We start from the raw sequence: 15,925 nt of genomic DNA, 5'->3' as shown, positions 1-15,925 counted from the left end.
CTCCTTTAGCCAGGATTGAGCTTCAACAGGGTCTTGAGTTCCTCGGAACTCGGGTGGTTTCACAGGTTGGAAAGATTTGAAAGTAGTAGGTGGTGGTGGTGCTTGTTGTTGTTGCTGGAGTTGTTGTTGAAGTAATTGTTGTTGTTGAGCAAGGGTGACAGATTGTTGGTGAAGAAGTTGCATAAGCTGAGCCAAGGTTGGTGGTGGTTCTTCGGTATTTTCATTGTTGGTGTTGCGGGCTCTTCGAGGAGGCATGATTCTGAATGTAGACAAGAAAAGCTTATTCACAGTTCAATATATGCATACAGGTTATATCAAAGGGAATATTGGGTACAGAGGTATTATTCAAAGGTTATTCACATGGTAAAGGTTTATTGTTGTTATTATGGCATCATGGTATGTGTGTGTATTATTAGAGTCTAAGGTATCACATTGCAAAGGTTTAATTATTCGGTCAAAGTCATATTCATGGTATAATGGCATGGTTTAAGTATGATCAAGTTCAAAAGGTTTAACATGGCAATTTCTATCTAAGCATGGTATACCTATAATGACAAAATGAGATAAATAGTCAAAGTGCGAGATTAAACATTAGTTCAAATGATAAGTACGGAACAGTACGAACGGAAATAAAGTGCGAATAAAGTCTTCCCGAAACAATCCGGGGTACAAAGTACGAAATGGAAAGTCAAAGTACGGATAACATGATAATAACGATAAATAGACTAAGGAATAGTCTAGGGGGATGGTGATGATGCTGGTGAAGCTAGTGGACTGGCAACTGGCTCACGGAGACTGCTAATCACACGGCGGAGCTCGTCAGTAATGGCGGTCAAAGTGATACGGCTCTCACGCTCGCGGTAGGGTGGAATAGCTGCCAAACGGTCCTCGGCCATGCGAATGATCTCCTCGACCCTAGCAATCAAACGGGGATGGTTGCCCTCATCATCAAAGTCCTCACGGTACAACTGGTCAATCCGGTGCTGGAGAATCGTGTTCTGGCCCTCGAGTCGGTCAGTAAGCCTCACCATCTGCTCGTAAAGCGGGAACAGAACAGTAGCCGGGAATCCGGGACTAGAAGATGACGATGCCTGCCAACAGTTATATATATATATACGCGGTTATAGTCAAAAGGGTGAGAAAACTTAAAAGATTCTAACGCCCCAAGTCCCACATGATCTAAGTTCATCTTAACCTCTAAATCCTATCTTATGTTCATTTATCCTATGTTGTTCAGTGACTCAAAACCTGTCGCTCTGATACCAACTGTGACGGACCCACAATAATAACCGACTAAAGCATGCATAAACGATAAATAAACTAGAATTATAGAGTTATGAAATATTAGAACTAAAATCTAAATCCATAATCCCCGGATCACCAGGAATGAGTATGAACAACAACTAAAGTTATTACAACCCAAATAGAATCCAAATTAAGTCTAAGTCATTACTACAGTTTTTAAATCCCAAAAGTTCAAAAGATAACCACTAGGGAACTACGAGTTCCCAACCTGCTCCATCATACGGCGATAAGCAATCCCATTGCCTGAGGTGGTCTTACGAGCGGTCTGCTTGAATCGGGCCATTCTCGGGTTTCACTGAAGGGTTATAACAACAACAATATATATATGAGCAAAAAGCTCAGCAAGTGAAAGCAGTATATAAAACAGTTCACAATATGCAAGATAACAAGTGCAAAAGAAACAACAGATATCACAAGGTATAAACATAAGTAAAGGTGCAATGTGGGATATCAATTTATTGGAATTGGAAACACACAGAGCTACGAGCATTGAGGGGTGATCAGCCCACACCAAGCTCCGAACCACATAAAGTGATTCAACCAGGGAGGATCCTCGGCACACATTGGCCACAAACAGACATCAGGCTCCCCGCTACTGATGCTGCAATAATTGACTGGCGCCTCAGTCTTAATAAATTATTAACCAATTCCTTTTTAAGGGTCATATCAATTCAATTCGTTTTCAAAAGGGGTCTTGATCAAAGACAAGTCATAAACAAAGGTGTTTTCAAAGTACAAGTGATCTTTCTAAAGTAAGGGATGTTATCAAGATCAGGGTTCCAAATGAGATAATTCAGTTTAATGTGGGGTATCAAGTTCTCATTATTCATCAGGGGACTATTGGAGTATAATCATGTGGGTGTAGGGTAATAACATATGAAAAAGGTACCTCAAGTATTAAGGGTATTATCGGAATCCAAAGTTATGATCATGAGGGGTGATAAGGTAATTCAGTCCTAAGTAAACAGTAATTCAACGTTCACAGGGTATACAACTATAAAGCAAGTATAAAAGAAGAGTTTCACTTTCCTGGATAAAGCTTACTGAACTCTTGTATAGATGCTTCTAGGGGTTCCTTGCCTGGCCTCCTACTTGCACCTATAATTAATAGTATCCTCGTCACTAACTACCCTTTCGCGTATAAATGTATATACATATATAAATAAATATATATACATATATAATAAATATACACTTAAACTTAATTAAAACAAGTAACATAATCATCAAGTAATGCACATAACATGTAAAGCATGGCATTTAGTTACTTAACTAGTATTACTTAATGATCCTCTAACTATACTTAAATCACTTAAGCAATTAATCAAGTAACACATAAGGTCTAAGACCAATACCTCCTAATTATACTCTACTGACCTCAACTTAACCAATTATTAGTAAGGCATACTTGTGCCCCACCTCCCAAGACTTACAAGTGAAGTGCAACCTAAGTGACTCACTAGTATGCTTACCTTGGGGACACTTGTGTGCCTTAGTAAAAATAATGCATCTACACTAAGTGAATTGACTTAAACTAACTTGCACTTATCTAATTTGACTCAAAACTAACTCATGGACTCAATGTGAGGTCAAGGCCTCACTGATGACACACTCAAATGCAATGCATCTTAAGTGAACTCTAAAGTATGACTCCATGTGTGACACTTGTGTCCCTTAGTGGAAATGAGGCATTTCAACTTAAGGTATTCACTCTAAACTGACTTCTAAAGGTTAATATGATCCTAAGCTAACATTATGAAGTGGTGTGACTAAAAGACCTTGCCTATATAGGTCCTTAAAAACTAGTGTACTTAAAGTGACCATTCTGCCTTGGCAGTTTGGCACCTCTTGGGGGTTTTGGCAAAAACAAGTGTTTCTACCTTGTGCATTGGTGAAATTGTGATTCCTCTAGATACCTAAGACTTAAATATAAGTTGTGCACTTGGAATGACACTAAGGCCTTGCTCAGGCCTCCTTGGGCCTCCATGCCAAGTTGGCACAGAACACCCTGACATGCTGTGTGGACTGCCCTGACTTTACCAACTTGAAATTCACTAAACTCACTCAATACACCAATCCAATGACTCAAATACCTTCCTAAGACTTCCCTAAGTTCATCTAAATCAAGGCCCCATGAGGGCCTCATCAATGACAAGGTTTTTAACACTCAAAAGTGCAAATGACTCAATTGTGCCCTGTTCTGGGGTGTAACCTGAAATGTGTGTGTGCATCTATGTAAATGATGGTTTTTATGACTTTTATGGCTACTGGAGACTTGTATACATCAAGTCCCAACTCCAGGAGACTTGGGCCTATGAGGGCCTAAGCATGACACATCCAATTCTCATGGTTTCTAAGGTGTAAAAATCTGCCTAAGTGTGTGTGTGACTCCTTCCACCTTTACTCCCTTCTAAACACCACAAACCAACAAACCAAGCCTCAAATCCTAATCTATACTATACATATACCTACTGACTATTTACACAAGGCAATTTATCACAAAATTTAGCCATTTAAAAGCACAAAACCGAGGCAAATGTAGCTCAAAACAGGGCAGATTTTCATGGAGCATTTTTGAGCAAATTTTCAAATATAACAACATGGTATTCACATAATGGCTACTGATTATCACTAGATATCATCATACACACTATAAACTATCATTTTATCACTTGAATCATGGCATGCATTACTCAAAAATCACATACAAAACTCGAATTTCATGACATTGCATTCGGTTTTCACTTAAAGCAACATGCATCACTAGAATTTCTTATACATAGATTGAACTCATCATATAACATCAAAACACTAACATGCAAGGGCTGAAATCACACCAAATTCTTACCAAAGCATCACACCCTTCGAATATACAAGAAATCAAACTCAAAAACCATCAAAACTCCAAAAACCAATCCATTCCCTTCGGCTCCCTTAAGGGTCATTGCCGAGGGTGATGAGACATGTGTGTTTTGGCCAAATGAAGGTATCAAACTTCTCCAAAAACACATCAAGCTCATCTTTAGGAACCCCCAAAATGGTGACCCTAAGCTCATAAGAACTAAGGCCCCATTTCGGTTCCAAATTCAACATGCAACATAAGTTCTAACCTTAAAGTGAAGATACAAGCTTGGATGATGGAGTATGTGCCTTGACAAGCTTGAAAATGATGAAGAAATGAAGAAAATGGTGGAGGGGTGTAGAGAGAGAGATTCGGCCGAGAGGGAGAGAAGAGAGTAAAGAGAAATGAGAGAAATGAGAGAGAGAGGAGAGAAATGAGGGTTTTGGTGGGTGAAAGGGGGTGTGACAAGTGGAGCTATATGCTTGCTTTGACCCCTCTTTTGACTAGAAAAGTGCTAGTGGGGTTGGAAATGTCTAGCTTGTCCTTGGAAGTAATGTGGGTGGTGTTTGCATGCAAGGGTAATGTAGTCATTTGATAAATAATAAAAGTGTGATTTAAAAAGTATTAAAAGAAAGAGTTTTAATAAATAAAGTACAAATCTATAAATCATGAAATTAATATCACGAATAATATGGGATTTTAGAAGTTTAATAAAATAATTTTCAAGAATTTTGGACAAGGAATGAATTTTAAAAGAAATATTACAAGTAGAGCTCTAATAGTCACATTTCACATAAATATAAAGCACGAATATATTACACGTAAAATCTCGAGAAAAATATATACACCAAACGCTATTTTACAAGTTAAAGTCTATCGGTTACTCGCAATTGTCAAATATCACTAAATCGCATATATCTCTATTATTATTTAATCGGGTAGCGACAACGATCACATTTATTAATAAAAAGTCAAAACCGTCGCAACTAGTAATATTATTTAATCGCGTAGCGAGAATTATTCGTCAAATAACATATAAGTACATTTTAACGACATACGAAAGTCATGTAACGATAAACGAGTCAAATTCACATAGTTTGGCAATTAAAACACGAAATTTTATATATCACCAAAATGAAATACTGTAATATATATAAGTCAAATATTACAGGCGTTACACCAAGTCATGGGTAGGATATCTTGTTTCATAATCTTTCAATTGCCGGGAAGCATATGCAGTTACTTTCCCGTGTTGCATTAGAACACACCCAAGTCCCTTATGAGAAGCGTCACTAAAGATCGCAAAATTACTGGTTTCATCTGGCAAGGTCAGCACTGGCGCAGAAATTAAACGTTTCTTCAATTCTTGAAAACTTTCCTCACATTTAGGAGTCCACTCAAATTTCTCATTCTTTCGAGTAAGTTTGGTTAAAGGCGCGGCTATCTTAGAAAAATCTTGTACAAATCGCCTATAGTAGCCAGCTAGGCCTAAGAAACTTCGTACTTCTGTGGGCGTCTTTGGCTGCTCCCAATTTGCTACCGCTTCTACTTTAGCAGGATCCACTGAGATTCCTTCACTGCTCACAATATGTCCCAAAAACTGTACCTTATCCAACCAAAACTCACATTTAGTAAACTTGGCATACAACCTTTCCTTCCTCAAAATCTCCAGAGCCAATCTCAAATGTTCTGCGTGTTCATCAAGGGTCTTTGAATATATCAAGATATCATCAATAAACACTATTACACACTTATCCAAATATTTCTTGAGTACTCCCTTCATTAGGTCCATAAAAGCAGCTGGTGCGTTGGTTAGTCCAAATGGCATCACTAGAAACTCATAGTGTCCGTACCTTGTTCTAAATGCTGTTTTAGGCACATCTTTTTCTCTGATTTTCAACTGGTGATAACCTGACCTCAAATCAATCTTTGAAAAACAAGACGCTCCCTTCAGTTGATCAAATAAATCGTCAATACGGGGTAAGGGGTACTTATTCTTAATGGTCAGCTTGTTCAGTTCTCGATAATCGATACACAACCTCATAGTCCCATCCTTCTTCTTGACGAATACCACGGGTGCTCCCCACGGAGACACACTGGGTCGAATCACTCCTTTGTCTAACAAATCTTGAAGTTGGATAGCTAGCTCTTTCATCTCTACAAGGGCCATCCTATAAGGAGCTTTGGAAACTGGTGCGGTTCCTGGTGCCAATTCTATGGTAAACTCAACTTCTCTATCAGGGGGTAATCCTGGCAGTTCCTCAGGAAATACATCGACAAATTCGTTCACTACAAGAATCTCTTCTAACTTAGGCGTAGGCTTTTAGGTATCTACTACATGAGCTAAATAAGCCTGACACCCTTGGCGAAGCATTCTAGTGACTTGAGCCATAGTTAACAGCTTGCGATTTTGTTTCTAACCTCGTAACGTTATCCTCTTGTTGTCATTGGCTTTTAAACTAACTCTCTTCGTCTTACAATTGATACGCGCTTCGTAACGGGCTAGCCAATCCATTCCTAGAATTACATCAAACTCTCCAAGTCTAAAAGGAATAAGGTCCGCTTCGAAAAGTCTTCCTTGAATCTCTATCTTACAACTAGGACACACTTGGTTCACGGGTATTACTTCTTGATTCGCAATTTCTATCATCATTTCTTCTTCTAGTCGTTGTGGTTCCAATCTCAATTTAGTTAAGAGACGTTCTGATATAAAAGATCTAGTAGCTCCCGAATCAATTAACACACAAGCATTCACAGAATTTACTAGAAAAGCACCTAAAATCACATCATTGTCCACAATGGCATCCTTGATAGATATATTGAAAGAACGACTAGTGGGCTTGCTACCAGTGGTGTTGTTGTTCCTCTCGCTGTTGTCCTTTGGTGGTGGTGCTATAAGTATGGGAGTGGTGCTCTCCTTACCAGCTTGTCGGCAATCCTTAGCATAGTGCCCTCTCTTTCCACACGAGAAACATGTAACTCCCTTCTCCTTACATCCAGTTGCATAATGCCCCTTCTTTCCACACACATAACACACCACATTCTCCTGTCTACACTGTCCTCTGTGTCTTCGTCCACAAGTTTTACATTCGGGTACTGGGGGCCTTCCTTGAATCACGTTGGCGGTTTGAGGGGATCGGTATCTAGCTCCTCCATCTCGATTGTTTCGATTCCCAAACCTTTGACTATTACCCTTCTGGTTGTCTCTCTTCACAAACACTTTCTTTCCTTTGTTACCATCAAACCTTCTTCCACTACCTTCAGCTTCTCCTGAGAACTTCCTCTTTATTCCTCCCTTGTCCTTAGAATACAGCTCAGATCCATTTTCCACAATTGTTGCCTTTTGCACCATAGTTGCATAAGTTGTAATCTCTAGTATCGCCACCCTATTCTGAATCCAGGGCTTCAGCCCTTGCTGGAATCGCCATGCTCTCTTCTCTTCTGTGTCCACATAATGAGGTACAAATCGAGAAAGTTCCGAAAACTTATTCTCATATTCCGCCACCGACATGTTTACTTGCTTCAGTTCCAAAAACTTAATCTCCATCTGCTTTTCCAAGTGCTTTGGGTAATACTTTTCAAGGAATAGATGACTGAATCGGTCCGACGGAATTGTTGTCTTGCCTTCCATTCCTCTCTTTGCTTCCCACCAGTAGTTGGCTTCGCCCTTGAGCATAAAAGCCGCAAATATCGTCTTCTTATGCTCCTCCACTCCTACTATTTCAAAGTACTTCTCAATTTCTCTAAGCCACATTCGGGCCTCTACAGGGTCAGTAGTTCCCTTAAATTCAGGGGGATTCAGCGTCTTGAAAGATTTGAAAGTGACAGTAGGGTTAGGCTGTCTTTCCGGGGGTGCTCTCGGCTCAGGTGGAGGGTTTTGAGTGTGTTGTCGTAGAAACTCAAGTAGAATCGTTGCAGGGTCATTGTCATTTCTACGGGGTTCTCCTTCAGGGTTGTTTTCTTGGCTTGGTTGTTGGGTATGTGCATTCTCACTTTGTTCTTCCTCAGGGGTTGGGGCACGGTTTATTCGGGGTCGTCCTCTTCTCCTTGGTGGCATCTTTCTTGGTTTCTTCTTTCTAGAATTGAAACAATTCAGATAGTCAGTTTATATCACATCAGCCATATATATGCAAGAGAACTCCAATCGGGTCCAAAATACTCAAAATTCCTTATAAGAGGTGCATGCTTATTTTGATAACTAAAAGTATGTGTATAGGTGACTCTATATACATAGACTACACAAAAATAAGTAGATTAAATCCCTTTCTCTTATATTGATCAATACCTAATACATGAACCCCATGAATATGTATATATATTTTTTTATATTTATATAACAGAAAGTATATATTTTGAAATCAAAGCTTCCTTCCTTTAAAATCAAATAAATAAATTGGTATTTATGACTATATTTATATAAAAGAATGGATATACTCTTTTCTGAAAATATATACATAGATATATAAATATATTAAAATTCTTTTGTGGTCGGAAATCATTGTTTTGGTGTCACCATAAGTACGGAGATATATATTTATATATATTACTGAAAATATAGTTTCTATTTTGGAGAATGTATATATAATTTCTAATATTCCTTTATGATCGAAAGTCATTTTCATCTTGTCATTTATTTAGAGAGAAAATGCTATTGTAGATATAGGTACAATTGCAAAAATTATATATTTTTATTATTAGTGAAAACATACTACTTAGCTCTTCTCTTTTTTTTTTTTTAAGAAAACATGAAACTTGACATTTGAAACTCGAGGTAAAATTTCTGTCTTTATTTATTTAGAAACATGTATGGAAACTTGAAATAAACACCCCCCCCCCCCGTTTTTTTTAAAAAAAAACATAAATTCTTAGTATCGTCTCATTTAAATGAAAAGAATCATGTATTATTATCATGCACGAAAGAAAAATGCAACAGTAATATCATCATCAATTATAATATGTGCCAAAGGTAAAGCAGTAATATCTCGAGGAATGATTATATAATAATCATGATAATGTGCTGTAGCAATACATCCCAAAATAAGTCAAAGTATCATCAAATAGGTACATAGTCATCATCATCCTACTACATCCATATCTAGAGTCATCAACCTATCTAGAGTCAAATAAGCTCGAGATCGCAACAAAAGAGGCAAAATATGCGATCCCATCAGTCATCACGTAGTCATCTCCCAATATATAAGCGTCAGTCAATATGCAGTCATATATATACTCCCTGAATGATAGAGATGCGCAGTCGTCTATATATGCCATCCCTCAAAAGCAAAAGTATCATCCATCGTCTGTCAATGTGGACGAAACATCTCATCCACCCGGCTCAGGAACTCACATCGAGTCAACTCAACCAAAGCAGCAACAGCTCCCTGATCTACAGCTCCGGCACTACTGGAAGGTAACTCAGCAATAGCACTCTGTAGTCCAGTGATCACTGAAGTAGCAGTCAGGTGCATCACATCAATAACCTCACTCCTCCTAACTAGACCATCCTCAGAAACAGGAGCAGCGGGCCTCGAAGTCGCAATCATCCTTAACAGTGCATCCCGAGTCACAAAAACCTCATGGTTATCGAGCATACAGCTCATCATAAGACAGCCTCAGCTCCTCGAACAGAAATGCGGTGTTAGGAATCAATAATTTTTGATGATAACATAAACATTTCTGTAACATGTCTTGCTTAGAATCTTTATCAAATTTCAGTTGTAATTGTTACATTTCTTGTCCTTGGGAATTATCAACGGATGGGTAGAATAGGATGGCTAATTGTAAATATCCAATGCCATGTAATTTTATCTAAGTGAAGCATATTCAACTGATGAGATGTAACTGTTCAACTGATAAAGACTGGATGATGTTTCAACTGATGAAAATCAAGCATTCAACTGAAGACAAAGTGTTCAACGGATAATGCTGAGGAATTCAACTGATGAGACTGGAACAGCATTCAACTGATGGAGTTTGTAATTCATTCAACTGATGAGTCAGGCATTCAACTGATAAAGTCAATAGCAGTTGAAAGCAACCAGAACCTTCAACTGATGAAGCAAAGAGCAGTTGAAAGTGACTAGAGCTTAAGTCTGACAAATCACATGGATCGAATTACACTAAAATAGACATGGAAGCCTAATTAGGAAAATAAAGAAGAAGCAGAAACATACTTATCTCATGCAGTGCAATCTGGATCAAATCAAGATGATGGTCAAAGATTAAGACATCTCAGAAAGCATGCATAAGACAAAGTTGTGCAGCATTGTTTTTAGATTAGAGTGCATTTTGTAATCTAGCTAAAAGCTTTGTAAAACTTGGAGTATATAACCAAGTTAGTAGCATCAGTTGAACTTGTTCAAATTACTTGAGAGAAAAATCTGAGAGTTAGAACTTGTTTTGAGTGATGAACCAGCAGCTGTGCGAATTGTAAAACAATCCACAGATTCTTCTATATAAAATCTCACGGGTGGATCATTCAATCCACCCGTATTTTTAATACTTGGTGTTTTTCTGTTTATTGTGTTCTTAGTGTATTGTTCTTGAATCTTTTAAATTTGTAAAAGATTGTATTCAACCCCCCCCCTTCTACAATCTTTCTCATAGTTGGTGTAAAATAACAATTGGTATCAGAGCCAGGTTCCCAACAAACAGGGAAAAAGATCAACACTGCTAGAGAAAGATGGGAAAGAAGGATGCTGGAGTGAAGATACCTGTTCTTGACAAAGACAACTATTTTCACTGGAAAGTGAGAATGCATCTGCATCTGTTGTCCATTGATGAAAGCTATGTGAACTGCATTGAGAAAGGACCTCATGTTCCCATGAAGGTCTGCACAAGTATTGGAGCTGATGGTGAAGACATGGTAGGTAAGATGATTCCAAAACCTATCCATGAATATTCTCAAGAAGATACTGAAGAAGTGCACAAGGACAAGAAAACCATGAACCTTATGTTCAATGGTTTGGATCAAGAAATGATTGATAGTGTCATTAGCTGCACAAGTGCCAAAGAAGTCTGGGACACCATCAGGACCATCTGTGAAGGGAATGAGCAAGTAAGAGAGAACAAAATGCAGCTTCTTATTCAACAATATGAGTCATTCCATTTCAAGGCTGGTGAAAGTTTGAGTGATACATTTGACAGATTTCAAAAACTGTTAAATGGTCTAAAGCTCTTTGGAAGAGTATATCAAGTTAAGGATTCAAACTTGAAATTCTTAAGAGCTCTTCCCAAAGAATGGAAGCCCATGACAGTCTCTCTCAGAAATACACAAGAGTTTAAAGACTATACTCTAGAGAGACTGTATGGAACCTTAAAGACTTATGAGCTTGAAATGGAACAAGATGAAGAGATTGAGAAAAGCCAAAAGAAAGGGCATTCATCTGTGGCTCTAGTTGCATCTCTGGAGGATACTGTCAAGGACAAGGGAAAGTCTCAAGTTGAAGAAACTGAGAAGTTGGTCAAAGAGGAGAGCTCAGAGTCAAGCAAAGGAAGAAGAAAGGAGAAAGAAGTAGCTGATTCTGGTGAAGAAAGTGATGGAATTGATGAACATCTAGCCTTCCTGTCAAGAAGATTCTCCAAACTGAAATTCAAAAAGAATTTTAATTCTGCAAAATCTTTTAAAGGCAATCCCAAGTCTGATAGAAGCATGGTAGACAGATCAAAATTCAAGTGCTTCAACTGTGGGAATGCAGGTCACTTTGCAAATGAGTGCAGAAAGCCTAAAGTTGAGAAGAAGTCAAGTGAAAACATTGACTACAAAAAGAAATATTATGAACTTCTCAAACAAAAAGAAAGAGCATTCATCACAAAGGATGATTGGGCAGCTGGAGATGATTCTGATGAAGAGGAGGAGTTTGTCAATCTAGCTCTAATGGCCAACTCCACAGATCAAGAAGAAAACACTGGAAGCAGTAGTCAGGTATTCACTACAAACCTAGTTGAGTTAACTAAAGATGAATGCAATGCTACTATTAATGAAATGTCTACAGAATTGTATCACTTGCATGTTTCTTTAAAATCTCTCACTAAGGAAAATAGTAGGATTAAGGAAGCTAACACCTTTCTTAGTGATAGAAACAGTGTCTTAGAAGCTCAATTTATTGAGTTTGAGAAGCTGAAAATTGAGTGTCAGACAGCCAAGGATGATCTCTTGGTTGTTCTGAAAAGAGAAGAGATCATAAGAAAGCAGCTTGATAAGGAACAAGAGATTATTGCCAAATGGAAGTCTGGTAGGGATGTTTCCACCAATATCATCAACATGCAAGGTAGAGAGACCTTTGTAGAGAATGAGTGGAAGAGGAATAAGAAAGTGCTTGAGATATCTGAGAACAGTTCAGGTGATGAGAATACTGATGATGATCATCAGTTGAAGAGCAAAGTCTCAACTGATGAGAGTCATCAGTTGAACAAAAACTCATCAGTTGACAAGAATGTTCTCAAGAAGCTTAACAAGAAATATGGTCCTGTTAAAAAGAATTTTGTTAAAGGTGAGAATAGTTCTTCTGAGACCAGTGATAGTGTTAATAACACTATTCATTCCAGTAACAAGAACAAGAAGAATTTGGATACTGATGAGCATAAATCTGAGGAGACTAAAAAGAAGAAAGGAAATAGAAATGGCAAAATAGGAGTTAACAAGCACACCAATTACACTCCCAATGCTAGTGCTCTTAGGAAAACCTGCAGCAAGTGTGGTAGTGTAAATCATTTATCTGCTAATTGTAAAACTGTGGTTGCTCCTAATTTATCCTTGCCTATTTCTATGACATCTGTTCCTCACATGAATTTATCTGCTATGAATATGATGCCTGGTTTATTGCCTCACAATCCTTACTCTCAGCCTAACATGCCATATATGTTCAATCCTTATTTCAATGCCTTTAACATGCCTCAATTTCATTCAAATTTGCATGGAATGAACAATTTATGCATGTCTCAAAGGCCTGTGTTTGAAAACAGAGTTGATATTCCAATCTCTCAACCAAAACCAAAGATTGAACCAATTCAATCCAAGGAAAAGGTTGAGAAAGTGGAAAAGGCTGCTAAGACTAACAAATCTGGACCCAAAGCAATTTGGGTACCAAAATCAACTTGATCTGTTTGTGATATGTGTGCAGGGAAACCACAAGAAGAATTTGTGGTACTTGGATAGTGGATGCTCCAGGCACATGACTGGTGATTCCTCCCTGCTCACAAAGTTTGTGGAGAAAGCTGGCCCTAGCATTACCTTTGGAGATGACAGCAAAGGATATACTATGGGATATGGCTTGATTGCAAAAGAGAATGTCATCATTGATGAAGTTGCATTGGTGTCTGGTCTTAAGCACAATTTGCTTAGCATCAGTCAGCTCTGTGACAAAGGTTACAAAGTCAATTTCACTCCTGCAGCCTGTGTTGTCACCAAAGGAGATGACAACAATGTGGTTCTGATTGGACAAAGAAAAGGAAATGTGTATGTAGCTGACTTCAATTCTGTAAAGTCTGAATCTATCACTTGCCTTCTCAGCAAAGCAAGCTCAGATGACAGTTGGCTATGGCATAAGAGATTGTCTCATCTAAATTTCAAAACCTTAAATGAGTTAGTAAAGAAGGACTTGGTAAGAGGTCTTCCAAAGATGGAATTCTCAAAGAATGGACTTTGTGGAGCTTGTCAGCTAGGAAAGCAAAAGAGAAGCTCTTTCAAAAGCAAGACTATTTCATCAATTGTGAAGCCCCTTCAGCTCTTGCATATGGATTTATTTGGACCAGTCAACATAATGTCCATTTCAAAGAAGAAATATTGCTTAGTGATTGTTGATGATTTTTCAAAATTTACTTGGACTTTCTTCCTACATTCTAAGGATGAAGCTGGGAAAATCATCATCAATCATATCAAGGCATTAAACAACAATCCAGATGTCAAAGTTGGAAGGATAAGAAGTGACAATGGAACAGAATTCAAGAATTCTGTGATGAAAGAATTTTGTGAAGAAGAGGGAATTATTCATGAGTTCTCTGCACCAAGAACTCCACAACAAAATGGTGTTGTTGAAAGGAAGAATAGAACTCTTATTGAGGCTGCAAGAACCATGATTAATGAAGCTCAACTTCCAACCTATTTTTGGGCTGAAGCTGTGAACACTGCTTGCTTCACTCAAAACATTTCACTTATTACCAAACCTCATAATCTGACTCCCTTTCAACTCTTCAAAGGAAAGAAGCCAACAATTAGCTTTCTTCATGTATTTGGATGCAAGTGTTATGTTCTAAAGAATCAAGGTGAAAATCTTGGAAAATTTGAGGCCAAGGCAGATGAAGCTATTTTTGTTGGATACTCTGATGGAAAATCATTTAGAGTGTATAATCTGAGAACCAACATTGTTATGGAATCAATCCATGTGGTTTTTGATGATAAGAAGATTCAAGGATTCTCAGATGAAGGATTTCATGATAATCTCAGATTTGAGAATGAAGGTGAAGGTGATCTGTATGACAGTGATGATGATGATGACATTATTCAAAATGTTGGAATTAATCCTGGAATTAATATTCCAACTGATGACTCTCTGGTGCAAGGAACAACTGCTATTGGAAACTCAACTGAAGCATCAGTTGAAACTACATTGGAAGGATCAGTTGAAACATCTCAAGGATCATCAGTTGAAAGAATGTCTCAAAGTTTCAATCAGTCTAGAAATAATGAGATGTCAAATTTAGGGGGAGCTTTCCAACATGGAAACCTGAACTTCAATAATGAAGCCACATCATCAAGACAATCACTTCCACCACAAAGAAAGTGGACAAGGGATCATCCTTTTGAGCTAATTATTGGAGATGCAAATGCATCTGTACAAACAAGAAGAGCAACTCAAGATGAGTGTTTGTATAGTGCATTCCTTTCACAGGATGAACCTAAAGTCATAGAAGATGCTCTCAAAGATGCTGATTGGGTTCTTGCTATGCAAGAAGAATTAAATCAATTTGAGAGAAACAATGTATGGAAGCTGGTACCCAAACCTAAAAACAGAACTATTGTAGGAACAAGGTGGGTATTCAGAAACAAGGTGGATGAGAATGGAGTTGTCACCAGAAACAAGGCAAGGCTTGTTGCTAAAGGGTACTCTCAATCTGAAGGAATTGATTTTGATGAGACCTTTGCACCAGTTGCAAGACTGGAAGCAATAAGAATCTTCCTGGCCTATGCTGCTCATGCAAACTTTAAAGTTTATCAAATGGATGTCAAGAGTGCTTTTCTAAATGGTGAACTGGAAGAGGAGGTATATGTCAGTCAGCCTCCTGGTTTTGAAGATCCAGAATTTCCAGAGTATGTTTACTTTTTATTAAAAGCACTCTATGGACTAAAGCAAGCACCAAGGGCATGGTATGACACTCTGTCTCAATTCTTGTTAGATAATCATTTTTCTAGAGGAACTGTGGATAAAACACTATTTTACAGAAATGTAAATGGTGCCTTTATTTTGGTTCAAATTTATGTAGATGATATAATTTTTGGTTCTACAGATGAGAAACTTTGCAAAAAGTTTGCTAATCTAATGAAAAGTCAGTATGAAATGAGCATGATGGGAGAGCTCACCTACTTTCTTGGTTTACAAGTTAAACAAGTAAAGGAAGGTATATTCATAAATCAAACTAAGTACATTTATGATCTACTTAAAAAGTTTGATTTATTGGATTGCAAAGAAGCTAAGACTCCCATGCCAACAGCCACTAAATTAGAATTAAGTCCTAATGAGAAATCTGTGGACATCTCTAATTATAGAGGCATGGTTGGTT

The sequence above is a fragment of the Daucus carota genome, chromosome 2 (genome assembly GCF_001625215.2).
Source record: "Daucus carota subsp. sativus chromosome 2, DH1 v3.0, whole genome shotgun sequence".
NCBI classification, from domain to species: Eukaryota; Viridiplantae; Streptophyta; class Magnoliopsida; order Apiales; family Apiaceae; genus Daucus; species Daucus carota.
Note: the sequence above shows the minus strand (reverse complement) of the source record.